We start from the raw sequence: 21,084 nt of genomic DNA on the forward strand, positions 1-21,084 counted from the left end.
CACATATACTCCAGCCAGATGAAAACAATGCACTTTCGCACTTTTTTAATATTAAAACTTGTATTGATAAGGGAACAAAAAGAACAGGCCGTACTAACACTCAGTGTGAATTTGGTTTCAAACTATTCTTTGAAACAATAGCAGCAAAGAATGATTGATCATCTATTTATATTGGGAGAACATTGAACTGCCAGCTAAAAAGCACTTGCTGGCCTAGCCCAGATGTAAACAGCTTGAGTGTATTCTAAAACCCCATATGAAATAGTTTCTGCTAGTGCATCAAAATATTTATGTGATACTTACGTGTACTCTATTTATTGTTATACTAGATTTTTTTTAAACTGCAGAACCCGTGCCTGTCATTCACTCTGCTCTATTGATTGGTAAAAGCTACAAAGATAACACAGTTTCAGCTGGTTAGAAACTGATTTATTTATAAATCTGTCATTATTTATTTATAGACTGAGGAGATAGGCCAAGATCCTACAAAGCTAACTGCAGCTGATGAAATGATACACCATATATAAAATTAAGCACATATGTTCCATATCAAACAAGGTTCTCGTCTTGAGCACTTCATGCTCCAAGGCTTCTGACATAAAGGTGCCTTAAAGCATAGTGGTGAGTGCTAGAGAAAGGAAGAAATTCTAAGGGGTCACTGGAATTTCTGTGGTTTCAGGGTCTTTCAGTAGGAAAGGCAAATTTAATCCTAGGATATACCAGCTGAAGGATTTCCAGTAGAGATATATAGAAAAGCAGAAAGCGTAAGATCTGATCAGAAATGTCATACTCAGCTTATTCAGAAAGTACATTTATGAAAAGTGAGAGCAGGTGCAGGAGTGTTAAAGGTAATGAAGAGTCAGTCATATGAAAAGAAAGTGTTTTGCCTAGCAAAACAATGACTAAGAGATAAAAAAGATTATTGTTTATAAACATCAGTATGGTAAACACAGGGTGTGTAGCCAAAATTATAAGCCTTTATGAAAGTCATTAAAATTTGACATGAAGCTGAAATTATCTCCTTTTTCTTTGGCTTTCCAAATAGATACATGTCATATTGCTGTGTTTATAGTTATTTTATATTTTTGTTTTCCTAGGCAGAAGCTATTGCGACATTGGAAATTTTCCAGAGTGCCTGTGGAGATACTCTTGGACTAGCCAACATGCTAGAGGTCCATTAATAGCAGTATCACAGGAGTCTTACTCCCAGATGTGAGACATGAAAAGAGAACCTGGGCAAGTGTCCTTCCTACTGTGCTAAATTCTAATAACCTTTCGGAGGTGTGCAATGTGATAATCATGCATGGGGAAGGAGGCTGGGGTATGAGAATGAACTTTGGTTCATGGTTCTTTGGCTTCTGCTGTCATAGCAACTGGATACAAAACTGTCAGTCTCATAGTAAAAGATTAAAATTTGCCTACCCAAAGAAGCAAAGTGGTGGGCGTTGTTCTGTTTCAAGAGTGAGTGTTGATATGTGTAGTTTGGACGGGCTTTGAAGCCATCAACTGTACATTGAGATAATATTTTGGTATTTTATCTTCATTTGCAGGAATATCAATTAGACTGTGTCATGACTGCACTCTTGCACATACATTCATACCTTTCAGTTACTACAGTGGGATTCTTCTCAATACTACCAAAAGTTCAGGTTCCAGCCTCAGCTCATCATACCCTACCTCTGTGGTGCACAGGTACCTATCACTCCAAACCACCTCTTTCCAAGAAAAGTGACATAATTTTTTTATTATTATTTATTTAATTAATTTATTTATTATGTATTTCATTTATTTATGTCTTCATTTTCTTTGTTAATTCCAGTGAGAAGCAGCACTGATACCTACCTTTGACTAGGGGACTGTGTTCCAGATGACTAAAGTCAGGTGAAGTAAAACCCATTTGAATGTGACAAAGGTACATGTAAGCACTGAATGAGAACAGACAGCCAGAGACAGCAAACCAACATGTACTCAGCATCCCAGTAACAAGTAATAATTGAACATGAACATTCCTAATCTTAAAGTAGGAACCTGACATCAGTTCCTGGCTGAATTCTTACCTGGCTTTTTGCTTTTTTTTTTTTTTGCTTTTTTCCTTTAGAATAGCACAGTAAATAGAGCTTTTTGAGGATGCTTTGTCACCATGTACTATTGCCTTTTTATTATCCCTGGCCAGAGTAATCAAATTAGGACACTTAATACTAATGCTTTGTATAATCATATATATCCTTGTGTAGACTGTGGATCAGTAAAAGCCTTTAGTTCATATAGTATGGCAGTTTCATAGACATTTTTAGATAAGGGAATCTGTGTCATTTTATGATGCTCCCTGTTCTGAAGGAAATGGCTGACATATGTAATGCAGACAGGAATGTTATGCTGTCTAAACTTTAAAACCAAGTAATCTGAAAAACCATTCACTGTAAAGACTTAATGTTTTTGAAAACCCTGTTGTTTTGGTCCTAGAGAATCTGCTATGAAGATGCATTGTATATATCTTTACAACTGACATGAAGGAACACTTATTTTTTTGTTCCTGAGTTCTAAGGTTTTTATTTTTTTCTTTTGAGGCACTAAATAATCCCCAGAAAAAGATTCTTTGGGATTTCCTGGATACCACACAGCACAGACTTCTAGCCTTGCAGCTGGACCAATAGGATCTCTTATCATTTAAAAGATGGATCAGATTTGATCCCAGATAATTTAAATGAAGACAGGTAGAATCCTAAACCAAACACATCATATTTAATACTTCTGTAGGTCTCACAAGTTTTTCTCTCAGTGAATTAAAAACTCATCACCGTAATTTTTTAAGACTAGTCAAGTAGGGTTTTTAATGATTTGGAATCTTTTAAAAGATACTTTAAAGTGCTGTGTCTCATCTTCAAAATGGTTTAAAATTCATCAAGTTGGAATGATTTTTTTAGGTAAGAGCTGAAGTTTCTCAGACTTTCCTGCAGTGCTTGATGTTACTCATATCCAAATGGCAACAATGTGTAGAGAAATGTGATAATAAAATCCATTGAGTAAGGAGGTGTTAATACATAGCTGGTGATGCAAAGTTTCAAAGGAAGCTATTTTGTCATTGTGATCTGCTACTTACTGAATGTTATTTCTCAAGATAGTTGGTTATGATTCTGTCATGTAGTCAGTCCTGCAATACTCTGGGTACTTGTATTTTAAACTGTTACATTCTTTTCTTTCAGCCTTAAGCCTTTGAAACATGCGTTTTTTAGAATCCATTTCTATATCATGGTGCTCACGATATATTGTATAGTATAGTGCAACACTATACAATTCTATATAAAAGATTTGTAATCATTAAAGATTTTCTCCATGTCTACATTTATAGCATAATCAAGAAGTCCCTCTGCTTACGTTGAATCTATGCACCAGCTTCTACATGTCATTTTTAGCATCTGTGTCAAATAGAGTTTTTCCAGTTTTATAATTGACCCATACAGACTGTTAAGCCCTGCATGTTTTAAATTTTGCTGAATAATTTAGTGTGGTGGATATGGTATGTCACATAAAGTGCAAAATTAATTCATAGATAGAAAATTTAGATAGCAGATAAGATTTTCTTTCTCGCCAATTAAGAAACAAATCTAGAAGCCTAAAGGATACTGAATTGCACAGAACAATATAAGCAAGAATATTTCAAGTGATGTAACAATTCTGCTGAAGCCACGCACATGTAGTCAAACCTACATAAGCTGTTATCAAGACAGTTAACCAAAACTACTGGTTGCTATTATGAACTGAAAACTTCTGCAGTATATTGAACCTGTAGCATTAAAAAAAAATCATTAAATAGAATATTTGCCAATGCTGCAATGCGCAGAAGAGATCAGATAAGGAAGAGGACCTTAGACAACATGAAGAGAGTAACACTTCCTACTTCAATGAATAAGACAATGCTAATGCATTAGTTATTTTAAAATGAAATTATCTTTATTAAAAAGGATTCACTTTTCTGGAATGGGTATGTATGAAATATTCAAATCAGAATATGGAAAGAACTGTTATCTATAGTTGCTCTTTTACTGACAAATGGACTCAATTCAAGAAAATCTTAGACATGATTATAATCAGCCCTATGTGTGGCTTCACTTAGTCTAAACTATAACTAGAAGCAGTCACAAAGTTAAGCACGTTGTTTAAGTGTTGGTTGAATAAATATGACTTCACAAATCATATGAAAATATATAGACATTAATCAGAAAAAAAGAAATTTGAAATTTATTTAGAATAAAAGGAAAATTGAGGAAAAGTAAAACCTCATCTACCCTCTTTCTCAAAGTCAATCCTGATTCTGCCATCAGGGCTTTTTTTATTCTTTAACCAAAACTGACTGCAGAATGAAAATTTTGTGGCAACTTCAGAGAAAGTGATCAAAGTATGCATTTCTAAATTAACAAAATGTTTAAAAGCAGGACTACCACTGAATTTTTCTAGTATTATCTGTGATTAAAATGATCAAATATGTGTTGAGTTTTTAAAATCAGAGGCACATTCAATTTTTTATTAAGATATCATCAAAACCAAGGATAAGATTGAATCGTGTTGGGGTAGGAAGCCTTTGGTTTAGTGTATAGTCTGAAGTTTAAAATACTTATTATTCCCAGTAGCAGATTCTTGTATTAGTTATGTATTAAAAAATTTGCCAGCTCATCTGTTTATGAACACAAAGTATTTGGTTTTTTTTCCGTGTTAGAATGAGACATTATGATGAAACTCAAGAAATACTGTAAACTTTTGTTCTGTGTATTTTCTGGGAAGTATATGCAAGCATTGAAGCAAAGAGGGAAAAATCAATTTCACAGGTGCAAAATAGCTTACAGTCAGAGGAGAGAGAGAGAAAAAGAAGCAAAAAAAAGAGATTTTCACAATGAACAGAAACTTCATAGACACAGCATTTGTATCTGGGTGCCAAAACCTAGTTTTCTCAGTCCATATTTAGGCACTTGCACATAGCTGGCCTACTTGTCAGTAATACTAAACATTCACAAATGAAAAAGAGGTGATTTTAAAGGTTTAAGTACTTTTAAAAACCAAGCAGTTTATACAAAGTTGCCTGAGTATCTGAAGAGACAAACATCGGCATGTAGTCTTAAAATTTCCAGCCTGTAGTTTGAAAGATCACACACCCCATATTTTATCCACTACAATGTGTTCTTTTGATCTTAATTGCAGGTTTAATACAACTAGGCCTGTGAATTATATATCTATATATATATACCTATATATATATATATATATATCTCAGGCAGTGAGGAATTACTCTTAGCTGAAGTAAGTTACAGCACACTGCAGCTGCTCTTCCTGACCGTAGCATCAGCAGAACAGCCAGTCTGTGCATCAGGGGTTGTTAGTGTAAATCTGTGTTTGCAGGGTGTGTACAGGCAACTATTTCATGTGGCTTGCATTAAGAATGTTTTTTCCAGGCAGAAGAGAAGACTGCAAATCTGTCTGTAGTCTAAAGCATAGTAAGATAGTTACTTGCTCAGCGTACCGAGTAACATGATAAGGAGTTTTGGATGCTCAAGACACTTCTGTTTATTCAAGTGACTGCTGGTGACTGTCACTAAGGATTTTGATTTTTGTTCAGGCTCTGTAGTGCTTCTAGAACAGAAAATGAGTCCCTAATGTGTCCTAACAATAAATACTGGATAGTAATTATCTTGGGAATATGGTATGTGGAAAGACCAGTGAGGACTGCAAAGCTGAAAGGGACAAAAACATGTCATAAAGTTCACATAATTTTCTTAGGAAAGCACGTGCAATTTTTAGAAATGTACTGCAGTTGATGAAAGGTATCCTGTAAACACTGCACATTTAGAAAACTATTTACCTATTACAATGCACTAGCCTAATGCTTTCAGTTAGGAGGAAATAGAAAACCAGTCCCCATCAGCAAGTGGCCTGTGATGTGCCTGAGTAACCTGCATGTGAAGGCTCTTGTGCTGTGTTTTCTGCTAACAGGAATCTGTTTGCCCAGATCATTAAGAAACATCAACAAGAGAGCTTCACACCTGTACTCGCTTCTTTGGCAACCAGTTCTAGTCTGGGTGAAATTTATAACCTGTTTTGTCTCCGTGCTCATTATCTCAGACCTGTGTTACTCTTCCCTTTGCTGCACCCTGAAGTTGAAAGCAAAGAGATGGGCTGCAGAGCATTCCCCAGGGCAGGCTGTTTCAGCCTGGGTCATGTACCTTGATCACACAAATGGACATGCACACCTTCTGGAGTCAAAAGGGAGTCAAAGAGCCAACACACAGCATAAGAACCAGCAGTCTGTGCAGATCAGCTTACAGGGTAGAGACATTTTAGAGCACAATGCAAGATCACTTTCTTTGTGCTCCCCAGTAGAAACAGTCTTTAGAATTCACTGACATTTAATCATGTGCCTCGTATCACTTCTTTTCAGAGCAGCTATTTTGGTGCTATGTGGGGGTTGTCACAGAAATGGTTGCCTAATTCTGATCTAAATTTTGTAATGTGCACCCAGATCTTCTACAGATAAGCATTTTACATCCAAATGCAATAATAATAAAGGACATCAAAGTGATTCCATTTCATGAAAGAGCAGTAACATGCTTAGCAGATATTCCTAGCTCTTGCAAAAAGGAAACATAGCACAATTTTCACAAAGCCGGTGGGAAAATTGTTCCCACTGCCCAACCTATCGCTTTAGTTTCTGTAGCTGCAAGTGAAAGGAATTTTAGTCAAATTCAAGAAATTAGGACTTGTTCCATGTAAACATAAGGCATTGGTATTTTCAAATCACTTCTGGCCTCATAAAATGGCTGGGGTTCAGAGCTATGTTGGAGCTTAGCAGCCAGAATAATATCAGTGAAACTGTTAAGAAGCTTGCTGGCTTCATGCAGCAGGGAGCACAGAGCTATATGAGATTTTTCCTTTTACTTGCAGTGGAGCAGTAAGGAAGAGGTGAGGAAAGGGGCTGCTCACTTTATGTTCCATGAACTACTTTTGTGACTGTAGATTTCATTCAGTCCAGTGAGTACCTGATGAGTGGTTTAAAGATGATATTAATGTCCCATTAAGGGCTTCTTGTATTTCTCTGCTGAGATTAGTACAATTATTTGTTTACAATATGCCAAAGCACTTTTTTCCCCTGGATGATTCTTTCAAAGTTAGGTTATTGCATGTCTGCATTACATTACTGAGAAATAAAAGTTTTGTCTGAATGAAAACAGAAACCTAAAATTTTAGCTTTTTAGAGAGAAGACAAAAGAAGACATAGAAATTGAATTTTCCAGAGAGTCCTTTCAAGTCCAGTATGTTTAGAGGGGTAGTCCATGATTGCTGCTAACTTTACAGATTTCTGATTGGCTGCAAATTCTGCTTTGTCTGCTCTAGTCATCTAGAAATTCCTTCCTTCACCTCCAAAGCCTGCTGGCCTGCTCTGTCATCTTTGTTTTTGTCTTCTAAACCAAACCATGCATGATGTCCACACCCCTTTATATAAATTACCTTCTCAGTGCACCTTACAGTCTCCTGAACCTTCTCTCTTTGAGCACACTCAGTGCCCTTGGGAAAAGAACAAGCTCCCCTTCTTCCAAGAGGTCCCTCTTAAAAAGAGCAGAGCATACACTTAGGGGAAATAAATCAGATGCCCGTGAAATTGCACGTCAAGTCTGCCCCAGTCATTGAGAACCCAGTATTCTCAAACTGCCTCAAGGAATACATCTGAGAGAGAGATGTACAACATCTGGTTTAACAATTCTTTAAGACTCTTTTGGCTTAGCACAGTTTGAAAACATGTCAGGATATCAGAGGTTTTGAAACACATAGCATTAAAAATACATATTTAGCTGTATTAGACCATCCACTTGAATAATTATTCTGCTTATCCATCAGGCCAGCTCCATAATGGTGGCTGTCCTCCAGGGCCCATTTCTCCTATATTTCCACCAGATGAACGGCCAGACTGTCCAAAAACCATTGAAGTAGGAGATGAATAGAATCACACTGTAGGGGTCATGACTACACCCATCAACTTCCTGCTTAAGACATTTGCATCTGAGAGGAAGAAATTCTGCTTACCTGAAAGTCACCTTACAACTTCTGAGTAATTCTCCCAGGTCCCTGTGAAATCTTGTGACTTGTGACTGCAAGCACTTTCTGAGGGCAGTTCTGTCCACCTAAGGTCTGACTGGTTGGTTGTTAGGCTTGTGTTTTGGTTTTTTAGGGGGAGGAGTGGGAGAGTTTAAAGGTAGGGTGTCATCTCTGCACCATTGCTTGTACTCCTGAATTGGATATCTCAGGTAGTGCCTGTGTGAGGGTAAGCTTGCACCATTCACCAGAGTAAACAGGAAGGAACAGAGGTCTGTGCTCCAGTCAGCTGTGTTAAAAGAAGTAGCTGTACTAAATCAAAAGATATGCTGGGTTGGAAGGGACTCACAAGTATCATGAGGTCCAACCCTGTGCAGGCCCATCTCCAAGAGTCACATGTGTCCAGCAGTACTGTCCAATCACTTCTTGAACTCTGTCAGGCTTGATGCTGTGACCACTTCCCTGGGGAGCCTGTTGCAGTGCCCAGCCACCCGCTGGGTGAAGAACCTTTCCCTGATATCCAACTTAAACCTCCTCTGATACAGCTTCAGGCCATTCCTTTGAGACCACTGTCACTGGTCCCCACAGAGAAGAGATCAGTGCCCATCCTCTTCCCCTCACAACGAAGCTGTAACTGCGATGAGGCCTCCCCTCAGTCTCCTCCTCTCCAGACTGAACAGACCAAGTGCCCCCAGCTGCTTCTCATACGGCTTCTCCTCAAGGCCCTTCACCATCCTTGTCGTCCTCCTCTGGACACTCTTTATCTTTCTTATATTGTGGCACACAATCTCATCCCTCTGCCTGGACAAGGATGTATGAACTCTGAAGCACAAAGCTAAATATCCACCACAAACTCTGTATTGCATTTCAGTGTAATTCAGTATAAACTTGAGTCTCTTGTGATTAAGAGTCTTGTAACCAGGGTTTAAATGATTGCCCATTAAGTGATTTTTAAATGTTGAAAATAACACTTTGAATTTAATCTAGGGACAGACTTTTTGCATAAGAGTGCACAGTGCAAAGTTGAAGTCACACACATCCCAAGACCATCTACAAAAATAAGTAGGCAGCCATTCTTCTCTGTGGAGGCTTCTTGGTCTTTGAGGCTTTGAGCTTTGAGGGATTCATATTGGTCCAAGACAAGGAAGAGACAGAATACCAGAGGTAACTATAATACTACATTCATATCATGTTAATTCCATACATCCAGGTTCATCCCACTCTGCACTTCCCACTGGAGATGTTATCTGCAATACCCTGCTGTCCTCTGCTACTGATTAATCCTCTACAATTTTTGGTTGACTGTTTGATAGTGTAATTCATAAGGTAGAGGGACAGGTACAAATTCTGTTATTAGAAGCCTGAGAGTATCTTTATCTTTTGCAATAAATGTGGTTCAGAAATTCTCACTTAAATCTCAGTTTTGTCCCACTTTTTGTGGGAAAACTCAAAGCCCTTTGCTTAGATGAGAAATCACCAAGTTAAGAGTTGTGGTGCCCACTGGTGCCAAGACAGCTTAAAACAGTCATGACCTTGCAGATGAAAAGGAGTAATGGCCAAGCTGAGCACCACACAGTCCTGCACAAAAGAATCATTGGGACAGAGGAACAATTGATCATATTTTTGGTTTGGATCCACTCCCACAAAGTGAAAAAAGGAATGACTGGTAATTGCTAACAAGGAATGAAGGCAGAAATAATCTCTGAAGATCACCCACAATATAGGTAAATATAAACAATAAAGGCAATATAGTGCAAAGACACAAACACATGGTTTGTCTGTTTATGCAGCATTATAGAAAAATGTAGAGAACAATGTCGACAAATAACTAAACCATTTTTAGAGAATTAAAAAAATTATACTATAATGCTCTATATCATGGTTGCCTAGTTACAAAATATAGTCCTTAGAATGACAGGGAAAATAGTATTTATACAAGTATAAAGCCCTCCAAAATACAAAAAATATTTTGTCTCTCCATCAGAGCAGTGCAGGCATATAGCCATTGTATCTTACACGTTACCAGAACTAGACATAAACATTTTACAGAATTTTACACCCTATTTGAGGTAAAATACCTGTTTATAGTTCTAAGTTATTCATATGAAATCAAAAGTTATCACTATGCAGGGTTTGGAATCTGTCAGTCAGAAATTTTGGGTCACTGAGGTGGACAGAAACTCAGCAGCTTGAGGAAGCAATATGAAACAAATTTTTCAAATTTGTTTTATTAATCATGATAGCTTTGAGGTGCTAAGGAGGTTGGTATAAGAATTAAATGGAAAGGGTGACAGAAGGCCATAAGTTTTTTAAAAGGAAAAAAAAAATTCTATTATTCTCTAATTGATTTTGGGGCTTCACTCATTTAGTCTGCAGCTTTTATGAGTTCGTATGCATTAATTGCATATCTGGTGTTTAAAAGGTTCACCAAAAAGGGTATATGCTGTTATGGCCCTATGCTGACATCCTTAGCCTCTGCCTGAAAACCTTCCAACTTACAATTTAACTTCAAAACACACTGGACTAAGAACACCAGACTAACACACTGCAAGAACTGTAAAGGCTTTCAGGAAAATGAGATTTCACTGCTTTTATCACCCTGATTACTTTGAATTGTTCTGCAACTTGCAAGAATAAATATAAGAGTTTTGATGTGAAGGATCCAAGTCAGTTTGCCTCCTGAAATACCCAGGCTGAATTTCAAACATCACAGGTAATCTTCTGGAGTTTATTTGTTCCAGAAGCAGTGGACTGGTAACTGCATGCCCATCGAAAGCTATGAATAGCCTCTATTAAAGTTAGAATAAATGGAGACAAAACAAATTTATATTCTATATTAATTGATTATGAGTTTTTCCATTCACATCTATGGTCATAATTTATATTTTGTTGTTAGCATAATTTACATGGAAGATGTTTTGTTTTGACATTCTAGCAAGATCTCTGTAGACTCTGACGGTTATTTTCCATGGCTGATATTTTCCACACCATCCTACTGTGAATAAAATACAAATTTACTGAACAATGCACATTTTCTGGGGTTGGCTTTGATAGTCAATTGCCTCAATAAGAACAAAAAAAATTTCCAAAATCCCATTAAAACCAGCTTTATGTCTAGTTTCATTATTTCTCTTCAAATTATAGGATGGTTTGTTAGAAAAGCAGTTGAAGTCACTGGGATTACTTTTATTTTTCTCTCTGTAACTGTAAGAAGATGATCAGACAGATGTCTCATTGCATATTTGTTTTAGACCAATGTGATTTAAAAACACTAAAAATACAATATCCTTTAAAATTAAGCTTAGAATTGTGACATTGTGAGGATTTTTGTTATATTGTAGTGTATCAAAAATCTTTTTATAAATTAATTAAAATAATATAAAAAGTGAAAATTTAAATTCACCAGATAAAGACAGACATCAGAGGAGAGTAATATTGTGAGTCATATTGCAAGAAAATACTTTATGAATACTTTCAGCCCCTTATCCCTCTTCATATTTACTGTCAAATAATTCAAACAAATGCCACCTAAAGGAAGACTGTAATAAAACTGCTGTAACAGGGATAAGAGCATACTCGCTACAAAATAGCTTTATATTATTCTAAGATTGTGCTGTTTAGCTAGAGTTTGGATTATTTTTAGTGTAAAGTCAGCAATTTCAGTTAGTTCCTTCATTGTTTTAAAGTTTGAAAAATTCTGGCATTAGTTTGTGTCACACGTTGATCTCTACAGACTTAATAATTTCATGGCAGTGTCAGATAAATCAGAGTGGTTGAAAGGTAAGAGGGTTTATGTGAATTTGCTGCTGAAAAACATTCCTAAGGCCATTGAGCACATTAGATGTACATTGCAGACCTCAATTTATTAGTTTTGGGAAGTCTAAATATCTATGGCTATGAGAGGAATTTATCTACTAGCTCTGGACACACTAAGTCTGAAAGTAAGGAATAGAGTGGATGGAATTGTGATTTGCAGCATGGTGAATGTTGCTGCTAGTAACAATTTTGAAGATGGGAAGCTCTTAAGTTTGTTTTGAAGGTTATGTTTCTTTGATCCTCTAACATTTTCTGATTCTACTTGACCTTAAAAAATATACTGTGAATGTGGACAGCAAAGCTATTTTACCCATTTCACATACTCAAGGATGGGTAAGACTGATCCTTCTTGATAATCCCCAAGAGTCAGCTGAGGCCTTGAGTCCCAGAACTCTTTCCAAGAGCTTTGTAATGTTCCTTTCACAAAGTTTTGACCTTTCGTTAGTGTTATTTTTAATACATATTTTGAATCATCTGTCTAATATTATCACTCCTGGGTTTTTTTCCAACAACATCAAAAACCCATTAGCACATAACTTTGTCTTTGTGGTGCATTGATCACCATTGATTACTGCTGCTTACTGTAATATTACCTAACTATATCACCTTCATAAATCGTTGTGTGTGTATATAAGTATATATAAGTATATATATTTATATGAAACAGAAGTGGTTATGTCTTCAAAAAACATATAAAAATCCTCTTTTTAAAGTTTTATAGTCCAAGAAAGTCTTCTACACCATCAGAATTGTACTGAAGCCCGTAAATTTTCCTTGCAGATCAAGGAAGTGCTAAAGTATATGTATTTTTTAATTGAATATATTTGCTGGTTTTCCCTGTGTCTGGTCAGAAACTTTGCAAAATGAAGATGTGTTTTTGTATTTTGAGTACCAGATTCTCTCCATAGATTTTTGGCCCCAGGCATCAGTGAAGTAGTAGACATTAAGTTCTATATTAAAATAAAAGTGGGGAGAAAAATGAGCACTTTGAGAATGCAGACTTAGTAATGCAAATTTTTAAAACTTTTTTAGATGCTCTTTACCATTATTCCATCTCCTCTGCCCTCACACCACTTTTGATTTGTGTTTGTGCACAGCCAATTTATTTACCACCTTGCTCATGGACTCCTTCCAGCTGAATAGAATTTGGAATAGACACACCATTGGCTGGAGTGATGGATGACCCACTCTTGCCATTTAAAGGTTCCTATGTCTTTCTACAATGTTCCATATATTCACTGCGCTGAGTAGTCATTTTACCTTGAGAAGTTAATGGTTAAGCACTGAGCTGGAAAATTTCCACTGTACAAAATGCAATCAGAGGACTGATGGCCTGCTTTGTCTTACTTGCCAAAGATATGAAGACCCTCCAGTTCTACATCAATCACTCTTTCAATATCCATATAAAGGCACTGGGGAAAAATTATGAGACATCATCTAAAATACCAACAACACAGATAATTTTTTGTCCCAATGGATGATAAGTCTCTTACTCTGTAAAAGTTACTCTCTGTCAGGTAGGTCCCAAGTTAGAATAAAGCCTGCTCAGACCCATAGGTAATGTGATATGAAATGCATAGACTGCACTGTTTTTTCTTCTCTCTGTAACTAAAATTCCTTGTCTTGTCCCCTACCAGGTTTTCTTCAGGAAACTAAGATTGTTAATGTTTGATGAGTTTTCTTATAAATGTCATTGAAATCCCTGCTTCCCCTTCCTGTGTATTTCCTTTTAATGTCTGAGTTGAGTCAGGAGCTCCTTGTTTATCCATGCAGGCCTCCTACTGCTTCTGCTTGATTTCCTGCTCATTAGTATGGACCACCTTTGAGGATGGAGAAAGTGATCCTTGATAATGAACCAGCTCTCCCTGACCCCTCTTTTCTCCAGGGACATATTGCATGGCATTCTTCCAAGCAGATCTCTGAAAAAGGCCAAAAGTCTCCTCTGCTGTAGTCCAGGTTTATAATCCTAATTTTGCCTTGTTCTCTCTACTCCATCTTCTGAACTCCAGTCATTGTAATCACTGCAGCCAGGGGTGCTCGCAGCCTCAGATCCCCAGATGGCCCTTCCTTGTTTCTAAGTATGACATGAGCAAAGCAGCTCCCATCATTATCTATTCAGTCAGCTCACACCAGAAGGTATCACCATGATTCCACTTTCCATGAGGACCAGGGCCAGCAAACATGAGGCTTTTTCCAGTTGTTTGAAAAGGACCTTATCCACTTCTTTCTGACCAGACAGTTTGTAGCAGACACCCACAACATCACCTGTGTTGGTTTGTCCCCTGTCCTGACACACAGGCTCTCAGCCCTTTTACCTATCCCACATCAGAGCTCCATCCATCTCAGCTGCTCCCTCACATACAGCATAATTCACCCTTCTTGCCACCCTTACCAAAAAGTCTGTCTCCATCAATCATAATTCTCCAGTTGTGTGAAGAATCTCACCACATTTCTGTGATTCCAGTGAGATCATAGATCCTAATTCCTCCTGCTTGTTCCCCATGCCATGGGCATTAATGTTCAGGATATCTACAGGCACTCTAGGGAGGCACCCAGATGTGCTTATTTCCCAGAATGGGAATGAGAACTTCCCCCATAGTATTGCAGGGTACAAGGATGGGGAGAGAGGAATATTAAGGACATGTCGTATCACAGTTCTTCTTTGCTGCCAGGGAACTCCCCTTGCAGCACTAAGTAAATAATATTGTGACCTGGGACTTTTCTTGTATGCTTCATAAATTCTGCACACAAGCAGATAAAAATGCTCATTTATTTCTGAATAGGAGAAAGCCTGCATTGCTACTTAGGGATAACAAACATGGTTCCAGTGGGCTGAAACTACATAAGTTTTAGATTGGCTCATCATAAATTCAGGTTTCTTGGCAATTTCGTTTTCCTGGGAATAAAGCACTAACTTATAAAAGAGCTTACCACTAGTTAAAAATGCAGAAGCCATTTTGGAGAGACAACTGGGGCATCTCTTGTCTTGTTGAGTCCCATCTGATTAATTAATCTGATCAGATTAATTCCAAATAGTTTTTCTCATGCCATAATCTATATACCAATCACATCAAGAGCCCCAACTTGTTTCAGTGAAAGACCAAGAGTTCCCTCAATATTTCCATACTGTGCTACAACAATTCAATTATTAAAAGCAAATGAAACTTTTGAAAACTCTGCATCCTGAAACTATTCTATTCCTTGCTTGCCAGCCTAAAAGTGAACTCTTTAACTTTAGTTAAACAGTGTGAAAGTTCCATCCACTAATATTACTGAGAATATATTTTCCTTCTCTTAGCTTAATCTTGCATACACTTGTCAAAAGGCAACAGGGATAGAGATTAGGAAATGCTTTGACGACGTCATAGACAGGCATGGGATAAGTGGGATCCTGGTCTTTCAGGAGGATTTTAGGTTTGCAGCACCTGCTTTAGGTCTACATTAAGAGGCAGAAGAAAGAAGCCATCAAAAAGACCCAGTGCAGTAAATGCATGTGGCAAATAAAAATCACTCAACCTACCTCACATGCTTCTCATCTGGGCAAGTTTATATTATTATGCAAAAGTAGAAATAAACTTTAGGGTAAGCTTACCAGATTCATTAGGAGCTTTAATTCTCAAATCTACTGATACTTTCTTGTTCAACATAGGTTCAGCAGAACACTGTTTGTAGGTGAGTGGATATATATCATTAGTTTTGATACCTGTATGTATGTCATGTGAAACATTTCTTTAGAATGCTTGCAGTTTCAAACTTTGGGAAAGTTGACATATTTAAATTTATTCAAGGAAGGATAAAATTTATATATTGAAGTATATATTTAAAATGTATATATTGAAGTAGATTTAAGAGTGAGATAAAATAACTTGTCCTTTTCTTCCTCCCCAGCAAGACATGGATCTTGAGCAGTACTTAGCAACATCATATCACCATAATAAATATATCTGTCTTAGGTATATTGAGAGGATATCATTGGGTAATGCACAATCAAAGCTACTACATCCTTCCAAAATGGCACAGAAATGGGGTGTGGGGGGAGTTTGTAATCACTCAGAACTCATTCCTCTGTGATTGCTTTAATTTTCATGTTAAACTCTGATAAGTGATCCAGCACCACTTATTTCACTTGAAGGTTGTTTCAGATTATATGAAAACAGCTGGTTTGGGGGTTTTTTAAGACTAGAAGTTCCTACAGGTAAATCTCACCTCCTGTAACTTGACCCTGCCATGCCATACATGTCTTGTTTCTGCCAGGTCATCAAGGTTCTGTGTTTATTTAATGGATGAGATAGGAGCCAGTATCTCCTGCAGGTGCTGCCTTGAGCACTGATCTTAGCAGGGGATAAATTACCCTCTGGATGTTTCTGTCCATGTTGACTGTAGGGAATGTAAATAGTCAGGTTGCAATGTTTTAAATTACTAGAAACTTAGTTTATAGAAGCGTAAAGTTAAGAGGGGTGAATTTTATTTGTAAATACCATCCATGTTAAAATCTTATTCTTTTTTAAGGAGAGCATACCGCAGCATTTGTCCTGTTTCATTACAATGTAGCTTGAAGGGAAGAAGTCAGAACTGCCTGGGATGGCGGAAACACAAGAAAATCAATGCCTTGTACATTATAAACATGAAGAGGAAAAACATGAAAAAAAAAACCCTCCTCATAAAAGGTGTCAATTAGCTGATTAATCAGAAAAGAGAGCAGATATAGGCTTTCATAGAAGAATGTAGTAATAACTGTTCCTTGAAAGAAGGTAAACATATCTTTAAGTAATGGTTGGCTGGAGAAACAGTGTGGGGACTGAGAGAAAATTCTAAATATGTTTATTTTAAGGAGATTAACAAATAGTGATGCAGTCTTCTGATTTTGATTTTTTTTTTTCTGAATATATTTTGTTGAAGTGGTGGGAGAAAGCCTAAACCCCTAGTAAACCCAGATGAAGATTGTTTCTTAAACAAGGATAGCATACACACAAATGTCTAGCTATTTTAGAGTCCTCAGAAATGGTTAAATACATGGCTTAAAAAAAAAAAAAAATTATTATCCTGGCTCTGCAGTAGGTTTAGAATTAAAGTAATCTGTTTTATTTCTGGAAACAATGTGTCTCCTCTTCTTATTGTGGTCATGTTAGAAAGACGAGTGAGCTGTTATGCAAACAGGCTGCAGGGACCACGGCTGTTCCCGGGGGGGCTCCGTGCATCCTGGTGCTCAGCTCAGCTGGATGGAGATAAAGCAAAGGCAGGCTTGCAAGGGGAGCATTATGCAGCTAATCTCATGCTGGCTTTAAAACTAACATCTCTGACAGAAAGGGTCACAACAAAGGAATGATACAGAGAAAAGGGTGAGGAGCATGAAATGAGTGAGGTGTCACTGTTCAATGAGCAATTGGAACTGACACATGCAATTGTTTAGGGTATCTGACTCTGCAAACTGTATGGGATGGATATGTTCTCAGCAAGGAGCACTGTAGCTCCTGGTATGAATCATGGAAAATGTCTCCCACATTCCTTGTTCATCTTCCTGGTAGCTCATAGCTTTGCATCACCATAAATTCAGCAAGTGCCATTTTTACTACGGTTATTCTCAGTATTGTATCGCTAGTGGAATAATTGGGGCTTTCTTCATGGCAACATTATCTTCAATGACAGGTGAATCTCAAGCATCTGGAATTTCACTTTAGTTTGGACAGGCATCCTAATATTTAGATAATCCTTTGAATTATACATGAACTGGAAGGCTCTGAACCTGAGCTGAAAATGTGCTAAGTACAATGTTTTTCATGAGTTTTCAAACATTTGATTTGAGTTACACCTAGAAATACAGAGAAGGCAATATCCCTCTAGTATGCTGGCATTTCAAGTTGGGGAGAAAGGAAAGGCTTGAAAGTTTGTCTAGGGTGCAGAAGAATAAAGTCAATCTTACTGTATGCAGGATTTTAAATTTAGCAAGGGTGTAGTGTACTTTTCTAGTTTAAAAAGTTGAGATTTTATATCTTAAGAGGGAAAAAAGTTGTCTAAAAGTAGCTTGATGAGTGAAAATCATCTTGCCTAATTACAGACTTCTAAAAGTTGGAAATCTGAGTCTACTCTCCCTTTATAGTTAATAGAATAATCTTCAGAACACCATTTTCTGACCTGCCTTAGATGCCTATCTTAGGATGAGATGAATGGCTCTCTGGAGACCTCTGTTTCTGTCTATTGAAAAGAACAGAGGATAACAACATTTTCAAAACACTAATGCTGTGAAATAGAATTTCAAAAAACTTTTTATCAGACCATGTGGTAGACAACCGGAGTGATTCCTGGTATTTGCAGGGATCAAGGGCAGGAGCTGTGGAAAGCGGTGCTCTGCTTCACTTAAGTTTTGTATTTATTTATGGGTTTATTATAGGTATGACTGAAAAGAATGCAGATAGCAATTTGTTCCACATCAGCTTCAAAATAGCTTAGAAAAAAACAATTTGTATTCCAATCCAAATCTTTGTTCCCTTTTTTATCTTATCCCATTATTTCTGGACTTCTAGCTGTCTGAATCTGTGAATTCAGTGGTGATACCCAGATGATGAAGTGCAAATAGATCATGGTGATAGATTTTAGTATTTTTTTTTACCCTTGACCATTTCAGAATCACTTTGCTGACTGCTTGACCTCAATTTTTTGTAACTTCTAAAATCATAGAACGTCAGAATACCATGAGCTGGAAGTGACCCAGAAGGATCATTGAAGTCTAACTCCTGGTCCTGCACAGGGTAACCCCAAGAATCACACCACATGCTTAAAATAGTTGTATAGCTTTGAAGAGATGCTCTTTTAAATATTTTTCTCCAACAATGTAGCCATAAATGTCTCTTCTTTTCTCTCTAACAGACTGACCTTGAGCTCTGAATTGGCACTATATATATATATATATATATTTAGTGACACCATTAGTGACACCAGTGACAACTTTATTTATTATGCAAAATCCACGAGGGGAACAAAACTGGGGCTGTATTGCATTGGGAAATGCCAAACCCCAGTTTTTCAACTGGATCCACAGTGTAAGTTGTAATGCAGTTGGTGAGACCATAGCTGTCTTACAGTTACTGAAAGAATGCTTTAGGTAATTTAGAGACCTCAGGGCATTTACCATTCACACCTTTCACTTCCCATGCTGTAGCTACAGAGCTACAATATTCAGTTATCTAGTTTGGCAGTCAGGAGATAAAAAATACTTCATTTCTGTGACAGTGGATACTGAGTAGTTATTTATGTCGATGCAAACTGTGCATGCTGTTCTACCATCATGGCTTGTGTCAGGAGTAGTGTGGCCAGCAGGACAGTGATCATCCCACTGCTCTCAGCACTGGTGAGGCCACACCTCGGAGCCAGGATTCAGTTTTGGGCCCCTCACTACAAGACACTGATGTGCTGGAGCATGTCCAAAGTAGGGCAAAGGAGCTGATGACAGGTCTGGAGCACAAGTCCTGTCAGGTGAGGCTGAGGAAGCTTAGCCTGGAGAAAAGGAGCCTCAGTGGGGACCTCCACAACTACCTGAAAAGAGGTTGTAGTATGGCAGGGGTCAGTCTCTTCTCCCAGATTACAAGTGACAGGATGAGAGGGAATGGTCTCAAGTTGCAGTAGGGGATGTTCAGGTTGGGTATTAGGAAAATTTTCTCCACAGAAATGGTATTCAGGCACTGGAATAGCCTGCCCAGGGAAGTGGTTGGGTCACACCCCTGGAGGTATTAGAAAGATGTGTAGATGTGGCACTTAGGGACATGATTTAGTGGTGGACATGGCAGTGCTGGGTTAAGGGTTGGACTTGATTGTACAGGTCTTTTCCAACTAAGATGATTCTGTTTGACTTTCAGTCCAGTCTGAAGGGGACAGGAATGTTAGCATGCTCAGAACATGGTAAACTCCAAATCCTCTATAAGATCTCTGGAAAGCACTGAGGTGTTAACTGTAAGAGGTAGTCAGTCAGAACCACTTCAGTGGAAGTGGTCGAGTGGAAAGTTTTACATGTAAATGTTTAGAATACTCCCCGAAACTCCTGTGTGACAATGTTTCTCAAGTTAGGTTACCCATTTTCCTCATGGTAACTTTAACCACATGCTCTCATTGATGGAATTCTCAGGCAAGCTGAAAGCTGAAGAGCACAGTCACAGTGGGCATGCAGAGAATGAAAGCCAAGCAGAGCTCCCATCCACCAGCCCTGTTCATAAAGCAAGATCACCACGCTCACAGGAGGCCACAGAGGGAACATCAGCTGCCAGATGAGAGAGTAAACCTGAGTGGCACCTGTCCAGGATAAAGGAGTTACTGCACTATATTTTCCAACGTCTTGAAGTGGTTTTTAATGACCACATGTAGCCAGAACTTCAGTTTTACAGTGTTTCCAAAAGCTGACAGGATATTCATAGCTTTGTTCTGAGTTTTTACAAGCTATCATGGTCTTGGCTGGGAGGCAAAGAGTGGCACATCTTTAATTGCTGCTGAGCTCTGCAGCACCTGGGAGCTGCTGGAAGATTGCCACCTCCCTGCCAGTAAGACCTGGCTCAGCTACTTTTGTAAGCTCTGACAAGAACTCAAACTGGTGCGATGTTGCTACAAATATTGATAATGTAGATAATGTAACACCTTTATCAAAAGCATAAGGAAAATTTATGTTTTGGATTGATTCTTTTTTTTTGGTCTTTATTGAGCAGGCTGCTCAGTGGATGAAACTGACAAAAATGTGCAAAGAACACATACCACAGCATGCATGGATGTCTGATCGTGTGCATAGATGTCTGATCATATGAATTTCATTTTGAAAAGCTGACAGAATGCTTGGACAAGTCATTCTTTGTTGCTTTAGGTATGTGAAAGTGTCCCTGTGCTGTCTTCCTGCATTTTTTTCTAAGGCCACTTGCTCTTCAGCTGCCATTCATTTTTATTATTTTTCTTACAAAGAAAACTACTAATATCAGTCTGTAAACATATCAAAAAAATACAAATTCTTATTGGTTGAAGAGAGAAGTTCCTCCATTTCATGTTTGCTAACGTAGGCTGTATTAATGGTGAGAAGTTAAAATCACTTTACCTCTAAATGGCTGTTCTAATTGCTGTTTGGATTAACTGCTGTCATTGACTTAAGGTCTGAAACCTAAGCCATAAGTGATAGTTTGGGAAAATAAGCTGAACAATCCCTTCAGCATTTTTGTGTAGGTT

At 37.8% G+C, this 21,084-nt stretch overlaps 1 protein-coding gene and 1 long non-coding RNA gene across 4 annotated transcripts in view; one reads left to right on the forward strand and one right to left on the reverse strand.

Moving 5' to 3' along the window:
- FRMPD4 (FERM and PDZ domain containing 4) overlaps positions 1–21,084 on the reverse strand; it is a 370,395-nt gene that overhangs the window by 298,140 nt on the left and 51,171 nt on the right. The gene's annotated exons all lie outside the window — the stretch shown is intronic.
- LOC148184798 (uncharacterized) lies at positions 1,103–20,275 on the forward strand. 2 transcript variants are annotated; one of them, XR_015774623.1, is made up of 4 exons: positions 1,103–1,236; positions 1,551–1,692; positions 1,820–1,881; positions 20,009–20,275. It is a non-coding gene; the product is annotated as an uncharacterized LOC148184798 (long non-coding RNA). The 2 variants fall into 2 exon arrangements; XR_015774622.1 differs by lacking the exon at positions 20,009–20,275 and having other exon boundaries at positions 1,820–1,944.

The sequence above is a fragment of the Pseudopodoces humilis genome, chromosome 2 (assembly GCF_049639895.1).
Source record: "Pseudopodoces humilis isolate 2021_Gansu_Grassland_sample_001 chromosome 2, ASM4963989v1, whole genome shotgun sequence".
NCBI lineage: Eukaryota > Metazoa > Chordata > Aves > Passeriformes > Paridae > Pseudopodoces > Pseudopodoces humilis.